Raw genomic sequence first — 19,767 nt, forward strand, 5'->3', positions numbered from 1 at the left:
TGGTGTGGAGAGCCTGGGACTCACGTCTGAGTATACCCAGCACACTCGGGGTGAAAATGGCAAAAAACACAGTTGATGGACAGAATATAGAACAATGTCATACATTCACCCCAGTACAAGGATCTGGGCCTAAATCCATCGTTTTTTTGCACTCCTCACCACCCTGGGTTAGACACTGGCTATATGCAAATTGGCTCTGACCCTGTGCCTCATGGGAACAGTCCAGTCCGAACTACCAAGCCATGTCTTTCCCAGACCGGGATCAAGCATCCAAGGACCGGTTTCTGGCTATCAGCCTTCATCAGCCTCGATAGCTTGACCCCAGTGGTGTGGAGAGCCTGGGACTCACGTCTGAGTATACACAGCACACTCGGGGTGAAAATGGCAAAAAACACAGTTGATGGACAGAATATAGAACAATGTCATACATTCACCCCAGTACATGGATCTGGGCCTAAATCCATCGTTTTTTTTGCACTCCACACCACCCTGGGTTAGACACTGGCTATATGCAAATTGGCTCTGACCCTGTGCCTCATGGGAACAGTCCAGTCCGAACTACCAAGCCATGTCTTTCCCAGACCGGGATCAAGCATCCAAGGACCGGTTTCTGGCTATCAGCCTTCATCAGCCTGGATAGCTTGACCCCAGTGGTGTGGAGAGCCTGGGACTCACGTCTGAGTATACCCAGCACACTCGGGGTGAAAATGGCAAAAAACACAGTTGATGGACAGAATATAGAACAATGTCATACATTCACCCCAGTACAAGGATCTGGGCCTAAATCCATCGTTTTTTTGCACTCCACACCACCCTGGGTTAGACACTGGCTATATGCAAATTGGCTCTGACCCTGTGCCTCATGGGAACAGTCCAGTCCGAACTACCAAGCCATGTCTTTCCCAGACCGGGATCAAGCATCCAAGGACCGGTTTCTGGCTATCAGCCTTCATCAGCCTGGATAGCTTGACCCCAGTGGTGTGGAGAGCCTGGGACTCACGTCTGAGTATACCCAGCACACTCGGGGTGAAAATGGCAAAAAACACAGTTGATGGACAGAATATAGAACAATGTCATACATTCACCACAGTACAAGGATCTGGGCCTAAATCCATCGTTTTTTTGCACTCCACACCACCCTGGGTTAGACACTGGCTATATGCAAATTGGCTCTGACCCTGTGCCTCATGGGAACAGTCCAGTCCGAACTACCAAGCCATGTCTTTCCCAGACCGGGATCAAGCATCCAAGGACCGGTTTCTGGCTATCAGCCTTCATCAGCCTGGATAGCTTGACCCCAGTGGTGTGGAGAGCCTGGGACTCACGTCTGAGTATACCCAGCACACTCGGGGTGAAAATGGCAATAAACACATTTGATGGACAGAATATAGAACAATGTCATACATTCACCCCAGTACAAGGATCTGGGCCTAAATCCATCGTTTTTTTTGCACTCCACACCACCCTGGGTTAGACACTGGCTATATGCAAATTGGCTCTGACCCTGTGCCTCATGGGAACAGTCCAGTCCGAACTACCAAGCCATGTCTTTCCCAGACCGGGATCAAGCATCCAAGGACCGGTTTCTGGCTATCAGCCTTCATCAGCCTGGATAGCTTGACCCCAGTGGTGTGGAGAGCCTGGGACTCACGTCTGAGTATACCCAGCACACTCGGGGTGAAAATGGCAAAAAACACAGTTGATGGACAGAATATAGAACAATGTCATACATTCACCCCAGTACAAGGATCTGGGCCTAAATCCATCGTTTTTTTGCACTCCACACCACCCTGGGTTAGACACTGGCTATATGCAAATTGGCTCTGACCCTGTGCCTCATGGGAACAGTCCAGTCCGAACTACCAAGCCATGTCTTTCCCAGACCGGGATCAAGCATCCAAGGACCGGTTTCTGGCTATCAGCCTTCATCAGCCTGGATAGCTTGACCCCAGTGGTGTGGAGAGCCTGGGACTCACGTCTGAGTATACCCAGCACACTCGGGGTGAAAATGGCAAAAAACACAGTTGATGGACAGAATATAGAACAATGTCATACATTCACCCCAGTACAAGGATCTGGGCCTAAATCCATCGTTTTTTTGCACTCCACACCACCCTGGGTTAGACACTGGCTATATGCAAATTGGCTCTGACCCTGTGCCTCATGGGAACAGTCCAGTCCGAACTACCAAGCCATGTCTTTCCCAGACCGGGATCAAGCATCCAAGGACCGGTTTCTGGCTATCAGCCTTCATCCGCCTGGATAGCTTGACCCCAGTGGTGTGGAGAGCCTGGGACTCACGTCTGAGTATACCCAGCACACTCGGGGTGAAAATGGCAAAAAACACAGTTGATGGACAGAATATAGAACAATGTCATACATTCACCCCAGTACAAGGATCTGGGCCTAAATCCATCGTTTTTTTGCACTCCACACCACCCTGGGTTAGACACTGCCTATATGCAAATTGGCTCTGACCCTGTGCCTCATGGGAACAGTCCAGTCCGAACTACCAAGCCATGTCTTTCCCAGACCGGGATCAAGCATCCAAGGACCGGTTTCTGGCTATCAGCCTTCATCAGCCTGGATAGCTTGACCCCAGTGGTGTGGAGACTGAGAGCCTGGGACTCACGTCTGAGTATACCCAGCACACTCGGGGTGAAAATGGCAAAAAACACAGTTGATGGACAGAATATAGAACAATGTCATACATTCACCCCAGTACAAGGATCTGGGCCTAAATCCATCGTTTTTTTGCACTCCACACCACCCTGGGTTAGACACTGGCTATATGCAAATTGGCTCTGACCCTGTGCCTCATGGGAACAGTCCAGTCCGAACTACCAAGCCATGTCTTTCCCAGACCGGGATCAAGCATCCAAGGACCGGTTTCTGGCTATCAGCCTTCATCAGCCTGGATAGCTTGACCCCAGTGGTGTGGAGAGCCTGGGACTCACGTCTGAGTATACCCAGCACACTCGGGGTGAAAATGGCAAAAAACAAAGTTGATGGACAGAATATAGAACAATGTCATACATTCACCCCAGTACAAGGATCTGGGCCTAAATCCATCGTTTTTTTGCACTCCACACCACCCTGGGTTAGACACTGGCTATATGCAAATTGGCTCTGACCCTGTGCCTCATGGGAACAGTCCAGTCCGAACTACCAAGCCATGTCTTTCCCAGACCGGGATCAAGCATCCAAGGACCGGTTTCTGGCTATCAGCCTTCATCAGCTTGGATAGCTTGACCCCAGTGGTGTGGAGAGCCTGGGACTGACGTCTGAGTATACCCAGCACACTCGGGGTGAAAATGGCAAAAAACACAGTTGATGGACAGAATATAGAACAATGTCATACATTCACCCCAGTACAAGGATCTGGGCCTAAATCCATCGTTTTTTTGCACTCCACACCACCCTGGGTTAGACACTGGCTATATGCAAATTGGCTCTGACCCTGTGCCTCATGGGAACAGTCCAGTCCGAACTACCAAGCCATGTCTTTCCCAGACCGGGATCAAGCATCCAAGGACCGGTTTCTGGCTATCAGCCTTCATCAGCCTGGATAGCTTGACCCCAGTGGTGTGGAGAGCCTGGGACTCACGTCTGAGTATACCCAGCACACTCGGGGTGAAAATGGCAAAAAACACAGTTGATGGACAGAATATAGAACAATGTCATACATTCACCCCAGTACAAGGATCTGGGCCTAAATCCATCGTTTTTTTGCACTCCACACCACCCTGGGTTAGACACTGGCTATATGCAAATTGGCTCTGACCCTGTGCCTCATGGGAACAGTCCAGTCCGAACTACCAAGCCATGTCTTTCCCAGACCGGGATCAAGCATCCAAGGACCGGTTTCTGGCTATCAGCCTTCATCAGCCTGGATAGCTTGACCCCAGTGGTGTGGAGAGCCTGGGACTCACGTCTGAGTATACCCAGCACACTCGGGGTGAAAATGGCAAAAAACACAGTTGATGGACAGAATATAGAACAATGTCATACATTCACCCCAGTACAAGGATCTGGGCCTAAATCCATCGTTTTTTTGCACTCCACACCACCCTGGGTTAGACACTGGCTATATGCAAATTGGCTCTGACCCTGTGCCTCATGGGAACAGTCCAGTCCGAACTACCAAGCCATGTCTTTCCCAGACCGGGATCAAGCATCCAAGGACCGGTTTCTGGCTATCAGCCTTCATCAGCCTGGATAGCTTGACCCCAGTGGTGTGGAGAGCCTGGGACTCACGTCTGAGTATACCCAGCACACTCGGGGTGAAAATGGCAAAAAACACAGTTGATGGACAGAATATAGAACAATGTCATACATTCACCCCAGTACAAGGATCTGGGCCTAAATCCATCGTTTTTTTGCACTCCACACCACCCTGGGTTAGACACTGGCTATATGCAAATTGGCTCTGACCCTGTGCCTCATGGGAACAGTCCAGTCCGAACTACCAAGCCATGTCTTTCCCAGACCGGGATCAAGCATCCAAGGACCGGTTTCTGGCTATCAGCCTTCATCAGCCTGGATAGCTTGACCCCAGTGGTGTGGAGAGCCTGGGACTCACGTCTGAGTATACCCAGCACACTCGGGTGAAAATGGCAAAAAACACAGTTGATGGACAGAATATAGAACAATGTCATACATTCACCCCAGTACAAGGATCTGGGCCTAAATCCATCGTTTTTTGCACTCCACACCACCCTGGGTTAGACACTGGCTATATGCAAATTGTCTCTGACCCTGTGCCTCATGGGAACAGTCCAGTCCGAACTACCAAGCCATGTCTTTCCCAGACCGGGATCAAGCATCCAAGGACCGGTTTCTGGCTATCAGCCTTCATCAGCCTGGATAACTTGACCCCAGTGGTGTGGAGAGCCTGGGACTCACGTCTGAGTATACCCAGCACACTCGGGGTGAAAATGGCAAAAAACACAGTTGATGGACAGAATATAGAACAATGTCATACATTCACCCCAGTACAAGGATCTGGGCCTAAATCCATCGTTTTTTTGCACCCCACACCACCCTGGGTTAGACACTGGCTATATGCAAATTGGCTCTGACCCTGTGCCTCATGGGAACAGTCCAGTCCGAACTACCAAGCCATGTCTTTCCCAGACCGGGATCAAGCATCCAAGGACCGGTTTCTGGCTATCAGCAACCTCTCCTAGAGCAGCGCTATGATTGGCCGGCGGGCCTGAACACTTCCGGGTCATCGCGGGCAGCGCGGCGGCCCGTTCCAGGCACTCGTAGGCGTGGGATAAGCAGCAAATGCCGGGTGGGCACCGGCTCTTTTAAAAAAACAATAAATCGAGGTGGGCACTCGATCTTAGGGCGGCAATGTCCCTGGCAGGGTGGGCACCTGCCAGGGGACTTCAAAATCGTCCTCCCGGCCCCGCCCACAACCAGGCGGCGGCCATCTTAAGGCAGCTCGGGCGGCGGCGGTGATCTCGGGGTGCAAAAATGATGAGTGATATCACTGACCATTTCATGAGTGATGTAATATGTGACGTCATCAGCAGTGCATTGCAGGCGCGCAACTTATAGTGAGTCCAACTAACTATAACGTGGAATTTCAATGGTTTTATGTGAGTAAAATTTCCAGCTAACTAAAACTGGTGTGAAACCTATGGTTTTTTCAGTGAATATATCTATACTACTATAATAAAGGAAGAACTTTCAGCCTTTTAGGCGGGCAAAATTGGGAACCACAGCGCCAATCCACACACCCGATACACCTTTGGAATCGTCAGGGTGTGTAGATGGTTATAGGCTATATAAAAATTTAAAAATACGTTATTTAAAAAAAATTTTGTAAAAAAAACGTTGTCCCTCTGAAGTAGCGCGGGCCGCAACGTGCGTGCTCACGTCAGGAGCGCGGGGAGGAGCGGCGTCCAGGAGCATGACGAGGAGTGGCGGACAAGGTGCGGGGGAGGAGCGGTGACGTGAGGAGCAGCGGACAGGCCAGCGGTGGTGTGAGCAGCGGACAGGCTGTAGGAGTGACGGCTGAGGTAAGGGAGCGGCGGACATGGCACAGGGGAGGAACGGTGATGTGAGGAGCAGCGGACAGGCCAGCGGCGGTGCGAGCAGCGGACATGTGGGAGGAGCGGCGGCTGAGGTAAGGGGACCCATGTCACGGCAGGCGGGGGTCGGGGCAGGCGGGGGTCCAGCAGGCGGGACACGGGTCGGGCGGGGGCTCGGGCTGCTGGACAATGTCGGGGCGGGTGGGGGGGTGGAAGCCTGTTGCTCCTGGACAAGGTCGGGACGGGCTGCTAGTATACACATATAGATATGTGCGCAGCTCCATATATACAGTCAAGACCCCCCAGCACATTGGGCCCATCCAGGGCAGGCATTGGTGGACATCTGCTATCGGCACCCATCAAGAGAAAACAGCGTAGCACTACATATCCCACAATACTGTGGGGAACTGCAATAACGGCTCCTTCGAGCACAGCCTATCAGGAGGCGGCAAAAACTGTATATGTGGAGCTGCGCACATTGCCGAGATACGGAGAGAAACGGCCTCTGAAGAAGCTATTATAGCGAAACTCGTCAGGCTGCTACTTTTGCGCTGTGGAGTCTACGAGGCATCACTGACCCCTGAGTGCACCTTCGCCAGCTGGGCGAACTTTGGAGCTTTAATATTTACGTGGCTGGCCCTGCCACGGAAGGTGCACCACCGTGAGAGAGGAGCGGGTCGATAGCTGGGATTCAAGCCCGGCTGGTCTCGAGGGTGTCAGTACCGGAATCAAGACCCCCCAGCACATTGGGCCCATCCAGGGCAGGCATTGGTGGACATCTGCTATCGGCACCCATCAAGGGAAAACAGCGTAGCACTACATATCCCACAATACTGTGGGGAACTGCAATAACGGCTCCTTCGAGCACAGCCTATCAGGAGGCGGCAAAAACTGTATATGCTGGGCGAACTTTGGAGCTTTAATATTTACGTGACTGGCCCTGCCACGGAAGGTGCACCACCGCGAGAGAGGAGCGGGTCGATAGCTGGGATTCAAGCCCGGCTGGTCTCGAGGGTGTCAGTACCGGAATCAAGACCCCCCAGCACATTGGGCCCATCCAGGGCAGGCATTGGTGGACATCTGCTATCGGCACCCATCAAGGGAAAACAGCGTAGCACTACATATCCCACAATACTGTGGGGAACTGCAATAACGGCTCCTTCGAGCACAGCCTATCAGGAGGCGGCAAAAACTGTATATGTGGAGCTGCGCACATTGCCGAGATACGGAGAGAAACGGCCTCTGAGGAAGCTATTATAGCGAAACGCGTCAGGCTGCTACTTTTGCGCTGTGGAGTCTACGAGGCATCACTGACCCCTGAGTGCACCTTCGCCAGCTGGGCGAACTTTGGAGCTTTAATATTTACGTGGCTGGCCCTGCCACGGAAGGTGCACCACCGCGAGAGAGGAGCGGGTCGATAGCTGGGATTCAAGCCCGGCTGGTCTCGAGGGTGTCAGTACCGGAATCAAGACCCCCCAGCACATTGGGCCCATCCAGGGCAGGCATTGGTGGACATCTGCTATCGGCACCCATCAAGGGAAAACAGCGTAGCACTACATATCCCACAATACTGTGGGGAACTGCAATAACGGCTCCTTCGAGCACAGCCTATCAGGAGGCGGCAAAAACTGTATATGTGGAGCTGCGCACATTGCCGAGATACGGAGAGAAACGGCCTCTGAAGAAGCTATTATAGCGAAACGCGTCAGGCTGCTACTTTTGCGCTGTGGAGTCTACGAGGCATCACTGACCCCTGAGTGCACCTTCGCCAGCTGGGCGAACTTTGGAGCTTTAATATATATATATATATATATATATATATATATATATATATATATATATATATATATATATATATATATATATATATTACCTACTGGCGATAGCCAGTAGGTATATATAGTTAGGATTTTTTCTCTATGGGATTTCTGAAAATTCTATGTCTAATAACATTGGCGTTTGTGGACGGAATTGGCTGAAGTTTTCAGGAAAATGGCACATTTTGTTTTTGAGCAGTCCCTGAAAATGTGGGGGGGTTTTGTCAGGGGGGGGCCGAGAAAAAAGGGGGGTCCCAAAACGCGTTTTTCCCATTCATTTTTCCATAGGGCGGTTGGACTCACTTTTAGCTCGAACGGCTGAATGGATTTACATGAAACTTGGCAAAATTGTAGATATGGTTTGCCCGACGTGCCTTTGCTATGTCTCAATATATGTGCTCCAGTGGATTTTGAGAAATTAACGTTTTAAAAAAATATATATCCGTGACAGCGCTCCGGTTAGCGCCCCGGTTCGCGTAGCGGACGCATCACGGAACTTCGCGAAGCGAAGCTGATTGGCTCTCCGGTGTCTGTCAACATTCTAAACAGTCCGGAGCTGCCGCCATCTTGTCTCTCGGTAGGATCGAGAGACAAGATGTGGTGAAAAACGAAGGGGGAAATGAAGGAAAGGGAGCAAGGTAGACCCCTCCTGACCCCCTAGGATTGATGAGGGGGATAGAGGCGCGTCCCGGTACGCGAACAGGGCAGCTCACAGGGCAGCTAACCGGGCAGCAAACCGGCAGCGTAACAGGAGTCTGAGGAGAAGCTGATTAGCTGTCAACATTGTAAACAGTCCGGAGCGGCCGCCATCTTGTCTCTCGGTAGGTTCGAGAGACAAGATGTGGTGAAAAACGAAGGGGGCAAGGTAAACCCCTCCTGACCCACTAGGATTGATGAGGGGGATATTAAAGTCCCCCACGGGGCAAAAATAAAAAGAAAAAAAATGTTGCGATTTTTTGCGGTAGAGGCGCTACCCGGTACGCGAACCGGGCAGCTAACCGGCAGCGTAACGGGAGTCCGCCATCTTGTGTTTTTAGATCGTCAGGTTCGCGTACCGGGTAGAGTACCTGTAAGCGTAACAAGGGGAAAACCAAGAGAAACAGTAAAAAAAAAATTAAGGAATAGATTTCCAGCAAACTTGGTAAAATTGTAGGGACTGTTTGTTTGATGTGCCTTTGCAAGGCCTCAAGATATGTGCACGTGTGGATTTTGTCTAATTAAGGTTAAAAAATATATATATATCTGTAAGCGTGCTCCGGCGCGCTTACGTTACGGGTTTTGTTTGTGCTGCAGAGCCGATACGTCACGGTTATGCGACGCGTCATGAGGCGTCTCACGTGGCTACGTGATACGTCACGTAATAAAGAATATATTTTACAGCTATAGATATTAGCTTTTAAAAAAAAATGAAATTCACTGAAAAAACCATAGGTTATAAACCATATATAGTTAGGAATTTGCATTTACAAAACCTTGACAATTCAATGAAAAATCCATAGGTTAGAGACCATATATAGTTAGCTGGACATTTTATTGACATAAAAACAATGAAATTCCAGTTGCACTAACTATATATCGCGCACCCGCAATCCACTGCTGATGATGTCACATATTACATCATTCATGACACGGTCGGTGACATCACTGATGACATCACTGATGACATCTCAAATGACATCACTGATGACATCATGACACACTAATACCAGTTACTACATACGCACTCACTGATTCCTACGTCTACACACACATTCACTCATTCACTCATACAATCACTCATACATACAGTCACTCATGGAAAGGGGCGACCAATCGGTCCCCCCGAACGTATGGTGGAGTACCCCGATCCCCCCGGGAAGCCATCTTGGGCGGGAGGCGAGTCTCGGCTGGTATGCCCGAAGCGGCGTAGCCGGGGCGCGCTTTTTCCCGCTCTAGAGTGGGTTGTCCTAGACATCGAAGCCACCAGCCACGCCCCCGGAGGTGGGCGGAGGCGGGTTTACGCCCGCCCGAAGAAGGATAAAAGGAGCGACAAGCCAAGGTAGCATCCTCTTGTTCCTGTGCTCTGAAGCTGGAAAATCAGGAAATCATCGTTGGAGAATGCCGGGCAAGAAGGTTGGAAAGCGGGTCGGTACCGATCAGATGCTCCGCATGCTCGTAAAAGATATGGCCGAGATGAAGAAACAGATGGCGGCAATGAGCGGTGTAGGGGGCCCTAAGCGAGTCGTCGGACCAGCATTGCCGGGAGTAGTCCCTAGCGGAAGAGGCAAGAGGTCCAAGAGGGGGGCAACTGGGGGAGAGGCCCCGGTTCCCGAGGCGCCGCCGGCGCTCCCCGATACACCGACTGAGGAGCCGATCCCGGTTCCGAAGGAGGGGCAACCAATTCCCGTCGTAGTCAGCCCTGTGAACGGGGAGGATATGCCTCCCGAGTTGGCTGCACAGCTGGCAGCATGGTTGGGGAAAGATAGTGAGGGCACCACGGCAGATGACGCCAGGGCAGTAATGAGGCAGTTGCGGCAATCAAGAGAGGCTGCAAAGGCACCATGTTCTTTTGTTCCCCCGCAGGCTCCAGTGGGTGAAACCGCAGCGGGCACGAGTTCGGCAGCAACTACGGTTACAGCTTCTAATTTAGGTAAGCGGCTACTGCCGATTGCGGGGGCGGGGTCCGTACCCTCGAGAAGGGAGAAAGTGGCTCAGCATATTCCGATTGAAATCAAGGAGAAGATATGGGCTGAGAAGTATGTAAACATGTTTTCTTTGCTGACTGATAATTACGAGATCGAGCATGTGAAGGGTCAAAAAGAGTTTCTGCATCCAAGTGTTTGGCGCGCCCAGATGGCCGCTTTTAAGGTCGACGAGAACATAGGTAATTGGGGCAGAGCTTTTGGCATATTCACTTCAATTATGGGGGAACGAAGGCCTGAGCTGTTGGCCGAGTTACCCGTGTACCAGACACGTATTATGGAGTTTTCTCAATCCTATGAGGGCAATCAGTGGTTTTGCTATGATAATGTTTTTCGGAAGGCCAAGGAGTTTGACGCATCTCTGACGTGGGATTGCTACGACTCCATTTCTTGGCAAAAGATGGAGAAATCAGGCATGTTAAAGGCACCATTGTTGGGGGGAAACGGGGGTGAGTTTTCCCACCATTCATCTGGGGCGCTCTTTCGGGCGGGTGCAAGTAACGAGCATCACTCAAGGTCGAGTGGCAACACAGGTAAAAAAGGGATCTGCTGGAATTTTAACAGGGGAAAATGTACAAGGCCCCAGGGGTCATACAAGTTTAGGCACGACTGTGGGGGGTGTGGGCAGTCCTCTCGTCCTGAGACCATGTGCAGAGCCAAAACGGGTGATAACGGAGGTAGGGGAAGCGCCAAACAGGTCTGAAATAGTCCGAGGGGCGCCTTTACCTACCCCGGTTGATACCATGGCAATGATTCCTTGGCTCAATGAATACCCTGATCATGTCTCCGCTGGGGTGTTGCGAGACGGGTTTTCGTATGGTTTCCGCATCCCAGTGGGGAATTTTCGGGGTAAGGCACATTGTAGGAACCAACTGTCGGTCCTGCAGAATACGGCGGTGGTACAGGCGAAGATTGGGAAAGAGGTGACCCGGGGTCGGGTTGCCGGACCATTCGACATGCCACCAGTTGCTAATTTTGTTTGTTCCCCCTTGGGAGTGGTCCCCAAGAAGGACCCGGGTGAGTTTAGATTAATACATAACTTGTCAGCCCCGAGAGGTCTTTCTGTGAATGATGCGATAGACCCGGAGGTGTGTTCGGTGCGGTACGCATCTTTCGATGAGGCCGTCGCCATGTTGAATCGCCTGGGGCCCGGAGCGCTGTTGGCCAAATCAGACATCGAGTCAGCGTTCCGGTTGCTCCCGGTACACCCAGACGATCAGCGTCTCCTTGGTTTTATGTTTCAGGGTCGCTATTACATGGATAAATGTATGCCAATGGGATGCTCCATATCTTGTGCTTATTTTGAGAAATTCAGTTGTTTTCTGCAATGGGTTTTCACAAGAATGACGGGGTTCCAGCATGTTATGCATTATCTTGACGATTTTCTGTTCCTGGGGGCGGCCGGGGATCCAGAATGTGCACAGGCTTTAAAAGAATTTTGTAGTCTGATGAATCAGTTCGGTGTGCCATTGGCACCAGGTAAGACTGTGGGGCCATCAACTTCGCTCGAGTTTCTTGGAATAGAACTCGATTCACAAGAAGGTTGCTTCCGGTTGCCCAAAGAAAAGGTGGAGAAATTCAGGGCCTCCCTCGAAACATGTATTCGGGAGACCAAGGTGAACTTGCATCAATTGCAGCAAACTGTGGGTCAGTTGAATTTTGCCCTTAGAGTAATGGCAATGGCCCGCCCTTTTTCCCGCTCGATTGCACAAGCCATGGTCGGCCTTAAAGAGGGGCACCACCGCACGAGGCTTTCGGCCGAGATTCGCCAGAACATGCGCATTTGGTTGGCATTCCTGGCGGATTTCAATGGTCGGGTTGTCTGGAACAAGCCGGCGGTGTCCTCCGAGGAGTTGGGGCTGTGGACAGATTCGGCGGGGAGTATAGGCTTTGGCGCCATATTCGGTAATCAGTGGTCGGCTCAAAAGTGGCCGTGATGGTGGCACGAGTGTGGACTGATGAGTAACATTGCTTTTCTCGAACTGTTCCCTATTCTGGTGGCCTTAAAAACATGGCCTGAAGGGTTTCGGGATCACTCTGTAGTGTTCTGGTCGGATAACATGACCGTGGTTGAGTGTATCAATAGTCAGGCAGCACGATGCAAATGGATTCTGAGATTGCTCAAAGAAATTGTCTTGCTATGTATGCAATTGAACGTGCTCTTTAGGGCGAGACATGTGCCAGGGGTGCTGAATCAGGCTGCTGATGCGCTTTCTCGTTTCCGTATGCAGGCCTTCTGGGGTTTTCTGCCCACAGCGGACCCGGTGGCTGCACCATTTCCCGAAGCTCTCTGGTCTCTCGGTGCGCCGAACTACAAAACCTCGTGGGAGAGAGTATAGCACCCAGGACAAGGAAGGCATATGAAGGGGCGTTCCGTTCCTATTGGTCCTTTTTGGGTTCTGCTAGGGGGGAGCTTTGGGGCCAGGAAGAGTCTGTCGTAAATTTTTTGCTGTCTTTACATCAGGCAGGCAAATCGGTAGCCAAGGCCCAGAGGCATCGGGCCGCCATTTCCTTCATGGCGCGGGCTCATGGTATCCAGGACCCTACAGCATCTTTCATAGTACAGAAAGCGCTACGTGGGTGGCAACGCCTTGAGGGTCGCAGAGTAGATGAAAGGCACCCGATAGGTCTGGAAAGGTTGGCCCTGTTATTTGCCGTACTCCCTGCGACATGTTCATCCCAGTCTGAAACAGTGTTATTCCGGGCCGCTTTTGCACTAGCATTTCATGGGGCTATGCGGGTAAGCGAACTGGTGGCAAGGAACAAGCAGGATACGGGGGGGGGGACTGTGCCGAGAGCACGTTCAAGTTAAGGGGGACACGATGATTGTCTCGTTTGCCAGGTCCAAGACCGATCAGGGTGCGATCGGGGACAGTGTAGTAGTCCATAGGATTCCCGGATCTCCCATGTGCCCCGTCGTATGCGTTGAGGAATATTTGGCGCAGAGGGCGGCATCATGGAGGGGGACCTTGTTGAGACACACTGATGCCACCCCACTGACGAGGTTTCAGTTCCAGCGGGTGCTTGCAATGGCAATTTCCGCCGCGGGCTTGAACACGGCCGAGTTTGGGACCCATTCCTTCCGGATAGGGGCTGCTACAGAGGCTACAGCCAGGGGTCTGAGTGTGGAAAAAGTGAAACAATTGGGGCGTTGGTCCTCGAATTGTTACAAAAGGTATGTGCGGTTGCACATGTTGTGAAGCTGTAATCATGTTCTCATGCTTCTTGTTTTTGTTTGGTTTACAGTTTCGCAAGCTTACGAGGCGGGGCGGACTGTGCAGTCGACCCGACACCTGGGAACCAGCGGTCAAAGATCACCGGCTGAGGAAAAAGTGGTGTGGGTCGTGGGCCACTCATACGTGAGGCGTGCCGCGGACGTATTCAAAGCAGGTGACATGATTCACATGGCCGGGGAATACGGGTACAGGGTGACCTTCTACGGAAGGGGCGGGCTCTGTATTGACCAGTTTCAACCTTTTTTCGAGGGTTTGTTAGGGCGGACAAGGTCACCGCCATCTATAATCATAGTGCATCTTGGGGGCAATGATTTGGTGACCACTGGTAGACGACTACTTCTCGAGGCAATACTATCCACAGTAAGTTGGTTGGCGAGAAGGGTTCCAGGGTGCACGATTGCATGGTCCCATATGATTCCACGAAAGGTGTGGCGGGGGCGAATTCTGTGTCTGCTATAAATCATTCAGTGAAGAAGGTAAATAACAAATTGGGTAGACTGTTCCGTTCAAGTTCATTGCATTCGATTCCTCATGGTTGTATTAGGGGGGACAGTATGTATCTAGAGGATGGGGTACATTTGTCTCGGGTGGGGAATTCTTTACTCATAGGAGACCTCGTAGCATGGCTAAAGAGTTTACAGCATGACCTTTAGGTAGGAAGTTTTGTGGGGGGTCCGGATAGCCGGTCAACTATCCGGCCTGTGGCGGTAAGGTCATGATCGGTGAGCAGTAATTGGAAGATCCCTATGGGGGGGGCGTCACCCATTACGGATGGGAGCGCCCTGGGGGAGGTGGCCATTGGCCCCTCAACGGGGAGGCGGTCCCTTCTAAGGATGGGACGCCGAAAGGAAAGGGAAGGCGGTCAAGGCCCCTCCCTGGATAGGAGGGGCTACGGGCCCCTCCTGGGAATTTCCCGGGGCCAGGACATCTGCGACGGCAGATGTGGTAAGTTGTGTGGGGTGGGGAGGGGGGTCTACGCTACCTTCTAGACACCTCACACGAGTCCTCGGACGACCATAAAATGGCGTCGAGTTAATTGGGGCCCCCGTCAAGACAAGGGAAATTGGTATGTGCACATGAGGTACAGTCCTCTGTGCGGCCGCCCCTCACAAGTGAGGGGGTAGTTCTGGTTTAGGGATCTGACACCGGTTACGACCTTGCCGTTGGCCCTTAACGTTAGGATGTACAATTTCAATTTAAGAATGTATGGTAGGATGTTAGTATCGGCTAGGAGAACCTTTGTATTAGAAATATGTTAAGGTCAGCCAAGACATCGTAATGTGGAAATGAAATTGTACATGATATGAAACTGTTATTTTAATGTTTTAATTTTGTTTCATATTTTAATAAATACGGCCGGGAGGGTAACTCCCTCCCGCCTTCCAAAAGTTCAGAAACGTTTCCGTATTCCCATTCTTGGGGATTGTGTTGAGAGGGGGTGGCGGGTATCTCAGCCATATTATTACAACACTATCATATGCACTCATACACCTATGCAGACACTCACACACTGCCACTCATCCATGGAGTTACTCACACACCTAGTCAGTCCTGTAAAGAATCAATCACACTTCGATTTCCTCATCTATACAGTTAAACACAGAACACCATACTTTTTCACACATATACTAACACATACTTACTCTCTTATACAATCACTGATACAAGTACACATTGATATGCACAGAGTCACACACCTCCCAACCAGCCACACACACACTCAGTCTTCCATACAAATACTTGGGCAACCAATCAATAACCCATATAGCCACTCATATAGCTACTGATCAACACATGCAGCAGCTTGCACAACAACAGACATATTGATGCACACTTTCACACAGTTTAGTCACTAACCCATGCATTCAGTAAGACACATTTATTCACTCACTCAGTCAGTCACGCACCTACTAAATCCTTCATCCAGACACTTATACATCCACTCATTCTTCAATATGTAAAACATATTTAAACTTTACAGAAACACACAGTCACTGGATGATGTCATCAGTGATGTCATCAGTGATGTCATTTGAGACCATGTCATGAACGATGTAATATGTGACATCATTAGCAGTGGATTGCGGGTGCGCGATATATAGTTAGTGCAACTAACTATATATGGAATTTCATTGGTTGTATGTCAATAAAATGTCCAGCTAACTATATATGGTCTCTAACCTATGTTTTTTTCAGTGAATATATATATATATATATATATATATATATATATATATATATATATATATGCTACATACTGGAGGTCGCCAGTAGGTAGTTATACTTAGGACCTATTTTCCATAGGAAATCCGCAACATTCTATTTGAAATAACTTTGGCGCCGGTTGATGAAATTTTCAAAATTAATGGCCAGCTCTGGTCCGCTTTTATCTTGAAAGTCGCAGGGTGATTCGTTAAGCAGGGGCCAAAAAAAAGGGGGGTCCCAAAACGTGTTTTCTCCATGTAATTTTCCATCTGGACCTTTAGCCGCAGCTACAGCCCGACCTGCTGAACGGAATAACACCACATTTGTCAAAGAGGTAGTCCTTGGTTCAGACTTGTGCCTTTTGCTTAAATGGTGTAAATCCGTTCAGTAGTTCCTGAGAAAATGACATTTAAAAGTACATATATATCTATGGCCGCGCAGGATCTGCGCACGGTAAGCGCACCCTGCCGTGCACGAGATGTATTCTAATTGGCTGTCAACACTCAAATCAGGAAGTGTTGGCAGCCATCTTGTGCCTCAGTAGATCCGAGGCACAAGAAACCTTAGACACAAATGCGAAAAATACAAACAGGGGGCAGGGTAGAAACAACCTGACCCCCAAGACCTGCTCAGGGGGTCACAAAAGGACCCCCAAGGCCGCAATTTTTTAAATTTTTTTTAAATCAGCCAAATCCGCTTACGGTGCGCGGATCTTGCCGATGAAAAAAAAGCGAAGCGCGGGCTCCTGTGCTATATTACTTATTAGCCCCTGGGGGGCCAAATCGGGGGGGAAATTAAATTGTAAAGTGGGGGGCCTAAAGGGACCCCCAAGCCCAGAGGACCATCATCCCGGGGATTTTTGCAAATATATGCGGGGGGCTCATGGCCCACCCGCAGCCCTGGGGACCGCCATCCCCAGGCTTTTTTTTTTGTGGCGTGGCTTGAGCCCCCCACATGCCCCAGGGACCGCCACCACCCTGGGGCACTAAGTTTTTAATTCGGGGTCCGTTATGGACCCCCAAGCGACGGGGACCACCACCGCCCAGGGCCGGCTCCTGCAGTGTCCTGGGGTGCTCACCCCCGGGACATTGCTGTTTGCAATGACAGGGCAGGAGCCTCGCGGCATCCACCCCGTCATTGCAACTGCCTTGCTATTTGCAAGAGAGAGCAGGAAACCTGCTCTCTCTTCTAAATAGCAAATTGCTTTTCCACATGCGAAGCAGCATGTTAGCTGCTCCCCATATGGAAAAGCAATGACGTCACTTGCAGGACGCAGGGAGCCGGCAGGACCATGGGGTATTGAGGATTCTCCCATGGTCCCCAACGGAGTGGGCCAACCCTGGGGGATGGGGTCCCCAGGGATATTAGTGGTCTGGGAGGGGGGCTACGCGGCCCCCTCCCCAAAATGTAAAATTAATTATGGGGGTCCCAGGGGTCATAAGTGGCCCCAGGAGGGGGCAAGGCAGCCCCCCTCCAAATAAAAAAAATATTTCGAAAAAAGGTCCATGCCCTGAGGGATGAGGAACCCGGGCAGATCATGACCTCAGGAGGGGGGCCACGTGCTTTTAGAGAGGAACAAATTCCTCCTGAAAACTGGGGGTCCCTGAGAGCCAAGTAGCCCACCAGGAACCTCCAGTATGTGTCCGGGGGCTGCGTTGCAGAAAGGTGTTTTGAGGCAACGCCCCTTGTTACACCTCTCTGCAATGCAGCTCAGTGGCGCTTACTGGAGGTACCTGGTGGGCTAGTTGGCCCACAGGGGACCACAGGATTCGAGCGGACTTAATTGCCCAACTTAAAATGCGCCAGGGGGCACGTTTGAAGAGTAGTGAAGGTAGGGGGCGGGGCATGAGGTGATATGCGTGCAAACACATCCTGTGGCGGATTTTAAGTTAATTCCTCTTCAATCCTAAGGGTCCCTGGGAGCCAATTAGCTCACCAGGTACCTCCATTAAGTGACACAGAGCTGCATTGCAGAGAGGTGTAAAATGGGGCGTGGCCTCTGAACACCTCTCTGCAATGCAGCTCCTTGGCGCATACTGGAGGTACCTGCTGGGCTAGTTGTCCCCCAGGGGACATAAGGATTGAAGAGGAATTAATTCCCCATTTTAAAACGCGCCACAGGGCGTGTTTGCACACATGTCACCTCAGGCCCCGCCACCTTCCTTTACCATTGTGCAAACGTGCCCTGTGGTGCATTTTAAGTTGAGGAATTAATTCCCCTTCAATCTTGAGGGTCCCGGGGGGCCAACTAGCCCACCAGGTACCTCCAGTATGCGTCAGGGAGCTGCGTTGCAGAGAGGTGTTCTGAGGCCATGCCCCTGTTTACACCTCTCTGCAACGCAGATCTGTGGCTCTTACTGGAGGTAGGTTGTGGGCTAGTTGCACCCCATGGACCCTCAGTATTCAAAGGGAATTAATTCTCCAACCTAAAACGCGCCCCAGGGTGCGTTTGCACAGTGGTGAAGGGAGGGGGACGTGGCCTGAGTTCACATGTTTTCAAACACGTTGTGTGGCACGGCTTAAGTTGGGGAATTAATTCCTTGTCAATCCTAAGGATCCCTGAGAGCCAACTAGCCCATCAGGTACCTCCAGTAAGCACAACAGAGCTGTGTTGCAGAGTGTTGTAAAAAGGGGCGAGGCCTCTGAACACCTATTTGCAATGCAGCCTCCTGGCGCATACTGGAGGTACCTGGTACAGGAATGAGGAGGATTTCATTCTCTAACTTAAACTGCACCACAGGGCGTGTTTGCAGACATATCGCCTCAGACTATGCCCCCTTCCTTCACAACTGTGCAAACACGCCTCGTGGCGCGTTTTAAGTTGGGGAATTAATTCTCTTTAGATACTGAGGGTCCCTGAGGGCCAAATAGCACAATAGGTATCTCCAGTATACACCAGGGAGCTGTGTTGCAGACAGGTGCTCAGAGGCCACGCCCCTTTTTACACCTCTCTGCAGTGCAGCTCTGTGGCACTTACTGGAGGTACCTGGTGGGCTAGTTGGCCCACAGGGGACCTCAGGATTCGAGCGGACTTAATTCCCCAACTTAAAATGTGCCAGGGGGCACGTTTGAAGAGTGGTGAAGGTAGGGGGCGGGGCATGAGGTGATATGTGTGCAAACACATCCTGTGGCACATTTTAAGTTAATTCCTCTTCAATCCTAAGGGTCCCTGGGAGCCAATTAGCCCACCAGGTACCTCCATTAAGTGATACAGAGCTGCATTGCAGAGAGGTGTAAAATGGGGCGTGGCCTCTGAACACCTCTCTGCAATGCAGCTCCTTGGCGCAAACTGGAGGTACCTGCTGGGCTAGTTGTCCCCCAGGGGACATAAGGATTGAAGAGGAATTAATTCCCCATTTTAAAACGCGCCACAGGGCGTGTTTGCACACATGTCACCTCAGGCCCCGCCACCTTCCTTTACCATTGTGCAAACGTGCCCTGTGGTGCATTTTAAGTTGAGGAATTAATTCCCCTTCAATCTTGAGGGTCCCGGGGGGCCAACTAGCCCACCAGGTACCTCCAGTATGCGTCAGGGAGCTGCGTTGCAGAGAGGTGTTCTGAGGCCACGCCCCTGTTTACACCTCTCTGCAACGCAGATCTGTGGCTCTTACTGGAGGTAGGTTGTGGGCTAGTTGCACCCCCTGGACCCTCAGTATTCAAAGGGAATTAATTCTCCAACCTAAAACGCGCCCCAGGGTGCGTTTGCACAGTGGTGAAGGGAGGGGGACGTGGCCTGAGTTCACATGTTTGCAAACACGTTGTGTGGCACGGCTTAAGTTGGGGAATT

The sequence above is a fragment of the Lissotriton vulgaris genome, chromosome 3_1 (assembly GCF_964263255.1).
Source record: "Lissotriton vulgaris chromosome 3_1, aLisVul1.2, whole genome shotgun sequence".
Lineage (NCBI taxonomy): Eukaryota > Metazoa > Chordata > Amphibia > Caudata > Salamandridae > Lissotriton > Lissotriton vulgaris.